At 34.0% G+C, this 7500-nt stretch overlaps 1 long non-coding RNA gene across 2 annotated transcripts in view; it reads left to right on the top strand.

Annotated features, from left to right (window-relative positions):
• Positions 1-6431: 6431 nt before the first annotated feature.
• LOC125041577 overlaps positions 6432-7500 on the top strand; it is a 1834-nt gene continuing 765 nt past the window's right edge. The window contains exon 1 of one of the 2 annotated variants that reach the window (XR_007116296.1): positions 6432-6526. This is a non-coding gene — a long non-coding RNA (uncharacterized LOC125041577). The remainder of the gene's footprint in view (positions 6527-7500) is intronic. The other variant, XR_007116297.1, reaches the window with a different exon arrangement.

Raw genomic sequence — 7500 nt, 5'->3', positions numbered from 1 at the left:
CCCTTCTTCTTCTGGAAGTTCAGGCCCAGGTACTACCGGGGCTACGGGGGCTACAGGGGCTACGGCGGCTACGGAGGCTACTCTAGGGGCTACTACAAGAAGGGATACTGGTAAAGAAGATTTGTGGGAGAAGCTTCGTTGGAGTGAAGCTTTGTGGAATGACTCTCTATGGCGATGAACAGTAAAAAAAATAAATAGTAGTAGTTAATATATTGTTTTTATCCCTCGATATTCTATATTTACATGAGAGAATTCAGGACACATATAACTTCCAAAAGAGACAACGTTTCCTGAACTTTTTCTCTTGTGTTTAATAAAACAATTGGCATTATGTTACTACTAAAAGTTTCACGGCACAGAAAACATAAATTTCTCTTGCACACAAAACCATTTGGATTCTGCATCTACATAGTTTGATTTTTTTATTTTTTATTTTGTTTTAATCTACGACCAGGAAAATCTTATAGCACGGCATGATCACTTTGCAAATATGCGATGCGTTTGTAAAACCTTTTTCTGTAAAATCCTGTTTTTATCTATGTATATATCTATATATCTATATATATGCAGTTTTTTTTATATATATGTTTATATATATGTATATGTTTATATATATCTAACTACCCCACCACACAGAATTAACACACACAGACACGCACACACACGTATATATGTGTATATACGTGTAAAAACGTAAAAAACTCGTCTATGTGTGTATATATGGGCAAAGATATATATGAATTTGTACATATATGAATGTACGTGTATATATGCGTATATAGGTCATATATATGTATATGTGTATATGTTTATACATGTGTATGTTTGTGTATGTGTACATAGTGTATATATATACCCGATGTATCTATAGCTATATTTGTATAAAATATCTGAATATTTAGCTCATACATGTGTAAATATGTGTCTATATGTTTATGCTTGTGTATATGTTTTATAGATATGTATGCTTATGTATATGTTTATACATATGTATGCTTATGTATATGTGTATACATAGGTATGCTTATGTATATATGTTTATACATATGTATGCTTAGGTATATATGTTTATACATATGTATACTTGCGTGTATAAGTGTACATAAGTGTGTATATATATGCATATGTATTTATATCTAAATATGTATTGAATATGTGAATATCTAATTTGTGTGCGTGTGTGACAGTTTTATGACCAAGTTGACCATGAAAGCTATTAGTGAATAATTTATTCATATGATCGCTAAGTGAGGATTCTCAGAGTAGAGTGGTAACACACACACACACATTAGGTATTCACATATTTGATACATAGATATAGATGCATATGCACATATATAAACACTTATTTACGGATATAAACGAGCATACAAATGTATAAACATATACATATACAGACATAAATATGTATAAATATCCACCTACATACACATGCTTATTTATATACATCTTTACACACACACATATATATATATATATATCTATGTATATATATGTATATGTATATATATGTAAATTTATACATATATATATGCATATACATATATATATATATATATATATATATGATACATATAGATATATATGTAGATATATGTGTGTATATATATATATATATATATACAGTATATACACATATGTTTTATATGAATATATGTTTATATATATATATATACATATATATATGTATTGTCACACAGTGGTTAAATTAAACAATGCTGATAAACTTTCCTTTGCTGACAATCTAAGCTAACAGGTTCTAAAACAGTAAAAATGACAGGAATATTATGGAACAGAATCCAGGGCCTTGCAATAAGAAACTCATTTTATCGTTGCAGATATGCTTCACCCTAATCTAAATAAAATTTCACTTAAAAAAATACCCCATTTAACATATACAATCATGGATTGTACCTCTTACAAACTGCATCAATGAAAAGAACATTTAATTTCAATAAACGATGAGAACACTTATTCTGACCAGAGTTATGTATGCCACAACACACACACAAAAGACATCCAGATGGACGTTCCTCATTGGTTCTGAGCACAAAATACGTGCCAACATTGGCCTGGCTTTAACAATATATATATATATATACACACATGCATGTATATGTATATACACATATATGTATATATATATGTATATATATGAGTGTATACACATATATATGTATATATAGATATATGTATGTATATATACATGTGTGCATATATATACATATATGTATATATATGTATGCACAAACACACACACACACACACACACACACACACACACACACACATACATATAGGTAATAATCTTGTGCGCCTGAGTGATGATTTCAATTGACAATGAAATCGCTTAACGAGACCGTTAGCCTGAGGATTGGTTGACACTCCAAATCTTGATATCCAGCTGTCGACATAGGTGAGGATGAACTTGTATCCCCTGGAGTAGGGCAGGGGACCAGCAAGATCAAAATGAGCATAATTGAATCTAGAGGCAAGTGGTTTGAACAGCATTGCAGGAGAAACTGTAAGGCGAATTACGTTTGAAGACTGTCCCCTAATACAAGAAGGTGTCCAGCATCTTATCTCTTTGTTGATACCAGTCCAGATGAATCTAATATGATAAGGTGATGCAAGTACACCAAGAAGTGAAATGTCATGGAATTGCTTGCAGATGGGATGTCGTTTTTGAGGCAGATATGGACGAATGGTATCTGTAGAAACATCTGTATACAGGTCGATATCTGTTCCAGGAACTTTAATTCTCCATTTGATATGAAGGATTTTCTTTAAGTTGCTGCAGCTCAACATCACTGACTTAGTCTTCGATAGGGGAAGAGTTGGCAGCAGAGGCATTGTGGGACAGGGCATCAGCTGGAGTATTATATTGTCTTTTGATGAACCGGATGTTTATAGTGAACTGAGAAATGTAGTCAAGTTGTCGCGAAGATAGACTTGGTGTTGAAGCCAGGGAGAGGGGCTTTTGAAATGTGAAGTAGAACTTCTTGTCTTCTACAAAATACCGAAACTGTTTGATCGCCTTACAAACAGCTAATTGTTCTTGATACGTATGTGCTATAATTCTGTTCAGCATTATTTAGCTTCTTTGAGAAAAGGCTAGAGGCTTTCATCCACATTCCACATATAGTTGGAGAACAGCTCCACTACCGGTATTTGAGGCGTCAGTTGTAATGGATGTTGGAGCATCTCAACTTAGAAAGTGGAGTGTAGTTACTGCTCTGAGGGCTTGCTTTAGCAGCATTGTGGACATCAGCCTCAGGAGTCTAAGCAAGAGCAACTTACCTCTCTTGCATGGTCTGATCATGAAATACAAAGGTTATAGTGGTTAATCATCTGTAGGAATTCCTTGAGTTAGCGCTGTGTTTATGACTTAGAAAACTGTTCAATGGCCTCACATTTGGCAGGAAATGGAGTGATACCTACTGCAGAGACTGTGTGGCCAAGGAAGTCAAAGAACAAAACTCCATATCCACTCTTGTTTGCATTAATCTGGATGGCGTAGTCATGCAGACGTGTGAAGACTTGCTGTAGTGATCCTGATGTTCAGCTGTTTCCTTACTAGGGATGAGATCATCAGTGTAACCAAAGACAAGTGACAGTCCTTGTACAATTTCATCAATGAAACGCTGGAATGTTTGTGCAGCCTTCTTCAGTCTAAAAGGCATCCAAATGTATTCATACAAGTCAAATGGGGTAATGATGACTGTTTTCGGGATGTCTAAATGGTTTATCTGGTGGAATATTTTCACTAGATTAAATTTTGAGATGGAAAATAAAGAAAGATGTGAAGTAAATTCTTGGAAGTTGGGATATTTGTAACGATCTACCAGAGTCTAAGCATTGAGATCTCTATAGTCACTACAGGGATCATGTAGTGCTAATGGCAGTTGCTGGAACCTGAATGGATATTGGACAAGGACTCAACTCTCCCTTTACTAAGCTATACCGATCTGGATGTAACGAGAATGATATGTGACTTACTGTTGCATGCAAAACGCTAACATCGGCACCAGTGTCGAGCAGGAACTTTATATTAGGAAGGGGGTCCCACACATGAAGAAGCTTTAAAGAAAAGTGGTGAATATTATGCGCCTCTAACGTTTGCCTTTGTTGCTTAAAGGTTTGATGAATTTGCAGGGCTGGAGAGACTTGTTTGCTCCTTCCTTGAATTTTCATAGCATATATTTTCTCTTCCTATGGACCTGTAATGCTGCTTATAGTTGGTGGTTATACGACACGGCAGGAATTGTACTTAATTTTGGAGAGTATTGACTTGGATAGTGAGTTTGGCAACGAGTTCAGCTAACTGCTGTGATTGGGATGTAGAAGTAACTTATTTCACTGATACTGGAAATTCATCTGCTAGTTTAGCAAGTTCATCGATTGGGATCTCCTCTGTTACAGTACATTATCCTTGCTGAATATTTGAAGGCAGGCGTTGGAAGAAAAGTTGTAGAAGTATCGTCTTGTCAAAACTGTCATACTTTTCACTAAAGAGTTTCTTCATTTGGCGTAATAAATCTGGGGGTTTTCGTTGCCGAGTTCTTGTAGCAATGCAAGATTCAAGTCGTGATCGCAATGCAGTTTTCAGTACTTCATATGGTTTGTCTGACAGCGCAGCAGTTGAGGTGACATCTGGAACTTGTGACAAAACATTTGGAGGCAACAGAGATGTTGCATGACGAAACTTGAACACTTTTGCTAATGCGGTACGTTTTGAAACAGCCTTCGAGCCCTCGAGGATAGTGTACCACAGGGAGAGACATTGGTTACAGAATGGTGCTCTGAATGTGTTGATAAATGTAATGACCTCTTCTTTGATGTTGCTAGAAGTCGCCACTGGTTCCTCTATGGGCATTTTGAAATACCAATAGCACAAACACTATTGAATATTTCTGAAAGGTGACAACAGATCACCAGGCGTTACACAATTTCGGGGTCGCCAATTTGTTGCCGTTGTTGTTTAGTTGTGCAGTTGTTTTTATTATAGAGACGTGGTTTAATTGTCTATCTCGGTTGACAGTGGTATAAGACCCTTAAAGGCCAGGATGATGTCTTTTGGCCAAACGGTATTTCTCCCGACGTGTTAAGTCAGTTAAGGCCAAGCTGATTTCAGAGTGGCTAAAATGTAAGGATAGATACGCTTAAGGCTTATCTATCAGCAGAAATCAAAACTAGAGAGGATGTGTGTATACTAATCAGGTTTAAGTAATCCTATTCTAGTGTCTTGTTTTATTCTCTTTCCAGAGGATAACTATTTACAATGGACTGAGGACTTGCAATTATTTTGACAACATAACTATGTAAATAAACAACCATTTGGCATAAAAAAAATCATAAAGTATACATGTGATTAGTATTTATATTACGAGAAAGAAATATAAGTAAAAAGTCCGTGACTCAGACGTACGCATATGTGCGTGTTTATTTATATATATATATATATATATATATATATATATATATACATACATATACATATATATATATATATATATATATATGCATATATATATATATATATATGGATTATATATTTGTATATTCGTATATTTATATGTATATGTATATATGTATATTTTACATGTATATATGCATATATATCAATATATATATGTATTTATAAATATGTATACATATGTATATACATGTGTGTGTGTATATATATATATATATATATATATATATATGTATGCATATATATACATATATATATATGTATTTATGTATGTACAAATATATATATATATATATATATATATATACATACATATTAATGTAAATATGTATACATGTATATGTGTATATATATACATACATATATATATAAATATATATGTATATATGTATATATATGTGTGTGTGTGTGTGTGTGTGTGTGTGTGTGTGTGTGTGTGTGTATGTATGTATGTATGTATATACGTATGTGTGTGTGTACGATATATATATTCGTATTTACATATATATATATTTATATATACATATACTTATATATATACATATATATATATATATATATATATATATTTGTATATGTACATATATATGTACACACACACACACACACACACACACCCATGTATATATGTGTGTGTCTGTATATATTTTTTTTATTTATGTTTTTATTAATTTATTTATATTCACGTTTATTCATAAAGTACATTTAATTCTCAATATCCCTCTTTCATCTCCATAAATTGTCATGCCGGTGTGACTGTCGCTATCATACCCTGGGTCGAAACAAAAGTGTCCATATTATCCCCCGACAATGGCGTTTTTTCGCGCCTCGTGGTCCTTGGTCGAAACCCAGCCCCCCCCCCCCCCCCCCCCTTGAGCAGCGGGGGGCGTCCTGTCGGGGTGTGGTCTTCGAACCCTTTCATAACGTAGCCTGCAGCGTCGTCAGTCACCTGCGACCACTATATAAGCCGCGCTGTCCTGCTCGCAGGGTTGTGTTATCCTCAGCCTTCCTGCCTTGCGCTCCTCAGGCCCTCAAGTCGACATGAAGCTGGTGAGTTTATACGGAGCTGGTTTATACGGATCATATATATATATATATATATATATATATATATATATGTATATGTATATATATAGACACATATATAATTTTGCTTTGATAGTTTGCAAAATAGTGTAAAGTAATTTATGTACATATATATATCTATATCTGTCTATATCGACATTCATATCTGTTTATCTGCATAACGGTATTTGCATAGCTCTTTATTAATCTATTAATCTTATATATATCTCCCATTATCGTTATTCGAACTCCGTTAACCCTCAGTCCCATACAAAATGGAAATAATATTCTTTCTTATATAATTAAATCAAGAGATAGAAAAAGAAACTAAATTTTATATCACATTTATCTGATTTCTTTGCCTGTCAGCAATATAATTCATATATCTTTATACTTTTGATATTCACCTTTGTACGGTAAAATTACTTTTATAATAACAATACACTCTCTACATATGCAATTCCTCTTTAAAAAAAGTGTTTTTCGACAGTACCTACTTTTAATTAGGCTTATCATTCCTAATCATAAAAAAATAAGGGTAAATAATATTTACCTCTTATCGTCTTATCGCCTCCATAATTCGCCAGTAATAAACTACAACTGATATCTTTAACAAAACCAACTAATCTTTGTGTTCCTTCTTAGTTCCCTCTGGTCCTAATAACGCGAACGCCATCTACACTGCTTATAATATATCAGTCACTATTGGCCTTGGTAACACCAGCATCATCTACTGTACATTGCCTATAACGCAGTCTGTATATCAGTCACTTCCTCTTGATTTATCTTGGTCTCGATAACGCCAAAATCACCTATGCTGACTATAACTCAGTCTCTATCATTCACTCGTTGATTCAAATTGGTCCTGATGACACCAGCGCCATTTATGTTGCTTACATCAATCACTTCCTCTTGACTCATTTTTGTTCCCGATATCACGGTCCTTATATGTACTGCTT

The sequence above is a fragment of the Penaeus chinensis genome, chromosome 30 (assembly GCF_019202785.1).
Source record: "Penaeus chinensis breed Huanghai No. 1 chromosome 30, ASM1920278v2, whole genome shotgun sequence".
Lineage (NCBI taxonomy): Eukaryota > Metazoa > Arthropoda > Malacostraca > Decapoda > Penaeidae > Penaeus > Penaeus chinensis.
This window is presented reverse-complemented; position numbering and strand designations above follow the sequence as displayed.